General features: G+C 42.4%; 1 long non-coding RNA gene across 1 annotated transcript in view; it reads right to left on the reverse strand.

Annotated features, from left to right (window-relative positions):
* Positions 1-3,918, reverse strand: part of LOC116084887 — a 39,039-nt gene that overhangs the window by 25,467 nt on the left and 9,654 nt on the right. The window contains exon 2 of the long non-coding RNA XR_004116306.1: positions 3,680-3,777. This is a non-coding gene — a long non-coding RNA (uncharacterized LOC116084887). The remainder of the gene's footprint in view (positions 1-3,679; positions 3,778-3,918) is intronic.

Consider the following 3,918-nt stretch of genomic DNA (forward strand, 5'->3'; position numbering starts at 1 on the left):
AAAAAAAAAAAACTTCTTTAGGCTGAGCCTAAAATTCATATATTGACTTCTATACCATTACATTTTTTTAAAAATAATACTTATATGTTGAAATTATGTAGTGTAATATAGTAAATATCTGTGAGCTCACCTCTCAGGAACTAGGGCACTGAAGATACTGTTAAAATGCCTTCCTATTAGTCAGCATTCCCTTGAGGCTTGTAAATCCTGCTCTAGGAACATCAACATGAACATCCATTGAGACCCTGAGATGCTGTGGATATACAAGGTGATGCATCCGTATGAATATTAAATAAGCCTCCTTGTTGTGTCTTGGCACCTGCCACCTGCCTCTTCTGCTTCGTAGATGCTGCTGCTGTTGTACAGACCCTCCTCCCACAAAGCACACCTCAACATGACAATGGCCTCTTGTTTTCTCTATCTCAGTTCCCACACAAAGTTTACCTAGTAGCTGGAGGAGTCGGGTCACTGGAGCAACAAAAGAGGCAAGGGAGTATTTGAGCCAACTGGAAACATAGTGCAAATAAATGTAGCTGTTGTACACCTCTACATATCTAGTGAAAGGGACCTGCCCTTTATGTTCATCCTTTACACAAGCTGATGACTCTGACCCCAAATACTTGGGACCAGAGTATTTGGATGTGGAGGTTAGGCAGTTTTGTGGTTTTAATATTTTCACAAGCTTTACTGGTGAAACATCCCTCATCTGAAAGTATAAAATCTGAATAAACTGAGTGTGGTGGCACACATCTTCAATTCCAGTACTCAGGAGGTGGAGGAGGGGCGATCAGGAGTTCAAGGTTACCCTCGGGTACATAACAAGTACAAGGACAGCCAGCAGTAGGTGAGACCTTGTCTCAAAAAACAAAAAACAAAAACAAACAAACAAACAAAAAACAAAAAAAAGAGGAAAAGCAAACAAAACCAAAGGAACAAGTTCCCAAATCTGAATACTCCAAAATCCAAAACTTTTTGTGCAAGACACAAAACATTTCTGACTTGGAAGCATAGAGGATTTATTTTTTTTTTTTTTTTTTTTTTTTTTTTTTTTTTTTTTTTTTTTTTTTTTTTTTTTTTTTTTTTTTTTTTTTTTTTTTTTTTTTGGGGGGTTTTTTCGAGACAGGGTTTCTCTGTATAGCCCTGGCTGTCCTGGAACTCACTCTGGAGACCAGGCTGGCCTCGAACTCAGAAATCCGCCTGCTTCTGCCTCCCAAGTGCTGGGATTAAAGGCGTGCGCCACCACCGCCCGGCATTATTTTGTTATTTTTAAGTGTGTGTGTGTGTGTGTGTGTGTGTGCATGTGAGTGCAGTTGCCTGTAGAGGCTGGAGGTGCTAGATCCCTTGGAGCTGGAGTTATAAGATGGAACCACAGACAGTTGCGAGTCTTCTGGGTGTGGGTCTGGGAACTGAACTCTGATCTTCTGGACTAAGCAGCGATCGTTCTTAACGGTCAAATCATTTCTCCGGCTCCTGATTTGAAAGTATTTACAGTTGCTTTGTAACAGAGTACTGCAAATCAAGGAGCCGAATATAATGCACCTATTTTTCTAGTGTCTGAGAGGCAGTTCAGGCAGAGACCTCTGCCTAATGACCCTTGACACTAGGATGAAAGTGCTGCCAGGCTCCTGTAGGCTCAGGGCCAGAGTGGAATTCATTTCTTTGTGACTCTCTTATTGTAGGTCCTAAGCTTTTGCTTGCTGACGCCTGAGGCGACTCCTCAATCTTAGGGCCTTCTCGCACATGGCCACCTGCTACCTTGAGCACCCAGGAAGGCCTTCAGTTACATCATCCTTACGTAATATAAATCACAGAATCAGGCACAGGTTCTGGCTTAACCCCAAGGGGAAGGTACAAAGAGCGGCAGAGCAATCATTAGGAGTGGTCTTGGTGGTTGATGTAACAAGGCCTTGGTAAAGAAAAAAACAAAAGAAAACAAACTGGTTGGCAGACACACTTTGTTGGCATTTCTTTCCAAAGATCATGTGTGACTACATTAGCATAAACTTGGCATTCTGCTGGCATTTTAGAACCAAAGGATGCATCACATAGTGCTGACTATTTGAAAGCAGTGACTTATTGTACTACCTAACTTTCATACCCTTTGCTATGCTCCTGTGAAGTGGTGTAGTTTAGAAAATTGTGAGATAGAACTGATGAGAGGGAAGGAGCTACAGGAAAGCAGAAACTGTCCTAAAGTTTTAAGCTTGTGTGTCTATGTGTGTTTATGCGTGTGTGTGTGTGTGTGTGTGTGTGTGTACATGTGTGTACATTCAAGAATGTGCACAGAGCTGGGCAGTGGTGGTGCACGCTTTTAATCCCAGCACTTGGACAGCCAGGGCTACACAGAGAAACTTTGTCTCGAAAAACAAAAAAACAACAAAAAAATGTGCACAAAGAAGTGAAAGGTCAACCCTGAGTATCTTTTCCCCCAGAGCCAGCCATTCATTTGTTTTATGAGGCACAGTCTGACATTGGCCTGGGGCTCAGGGATTAGATGGGGCTAGCTGGCCAAGGAGTTTCAAGGGGTTCACCTGTCTCTGCCTTCCCAGCACTGGAACTGCAAGTGTGCATCACCATGGCTGGCTTTTTAATGTGGGTTCTGGGGAACAAACACCGGTCTTCATGTGTGTATGGCGAGTACCTCTGTAGCTCCCTAGCACCTATTCCGCTAATTTTGTTTTTGTTTTTGTCTTGTTTGTTTGTTTTTTTCGAGACAGGTTTTCTCTGTATAGTCCTGGCTGTCCTGGAACTCACTCTGTAGACCAGGCTGGTCTCGAACTCAGAAATCTACCCGCCTCTGCCTCCCAAGTGCTGGGATTAAAGGCGTGCGCCACCACTGCCCAGTTTCTGCTAATTTTTAAAATGACAATTGATTCTGTTTGGGTTAGGAAAAATTAATCTGTGTAGGATTTTTTTTTTTTTACTAAAATCAAATGTGTTTTCCCATTTCTACAAAACAAATATTAACCCTCAAATGCTTGTTTCTAGTGATACCAGCTAATTAGTCAGTCCAAGGCCCTTACTGTTAGTCTTTGCTCTGACTTCCACACTTTCATCAAAGTAATTTGTCTGAAACACAGAGTTCAGCTGAAGAGAGATGGCGATGGGTGTCGGTGATTAATAACACTTGTTGCTCTTGAGAGGACCTCAGATTCAGGTTCTCGGCACTCAGATGGCTGATCACAACTGTCTATAACTCTGGTTCCAAAAGGGGAACTACACTGGCTTCTTCTGGCTTCCATAGGCACTAGCCATATATGTGGTGCACATGCATACATACAGGTAAAAAGTCATATACATTAAAAAAGAAAAAAAAAAAGAAACACCCATAAAGTTTAATTTGTCACTTTTCTGATAAAAAGTCTATGGGATCAACTCTAAGTCTCACACTGGTATCTGTGAATCTTGCCAATCTCAGCACATATGCTCGCTCACCATCTTCGTCTTCTTCATGTTCTAATGCAATGAGCAGTCTGCACAGTTTCACAGCCCACTGTTCTTTCCTGTTTCTGCCTCTGCACACATTATGCCCTCTATTTGGTATACACCTTCATGGTGTGTCTAGAAACTTTGGCTATAGTCTCTGCGGACATAGCCTTGCTTGATTTACCCCTCGAGCTATTTATCACAGGGCTAAACCACACAGTAAGTGCTCTATAATTATAGCTGGGGCACATACCTGAGAATCCACTTATTCAAAGAATCAGAGGAACTGGTTCCTTCACTTGATCTTGGCCCAAAGGGTAAGAAGCAACCAAGATGATGGCTTCCTTATGGCTGTGATTTGAGGGGAAAAAAAAATCATTACATGAATAAGGAATTAAGAATGCAACAATGAGCTGGGCGGTGATGGTGTGCACCTTTAATCCCAGCACTTGGGAGGCAGAGGCAGGTGGATTTCTGAGTTCGAGGTCAGCC

This window comes from Mastomys coucha, unplaced genomic scaffold, assembly GCF_008632895.1.
Source record: "Mastomys coucha isolate ucsf_1 unplaced genomic scaffold, UCSF_Mcou_1 pScaffold9, whole genome shotgun sequence".
Lineage (NCBI taxonomy): Eukaryota > Metazoa > Chordata > Mammalia > Rodentia > Muridae > Mastomys > Mastomys coucha.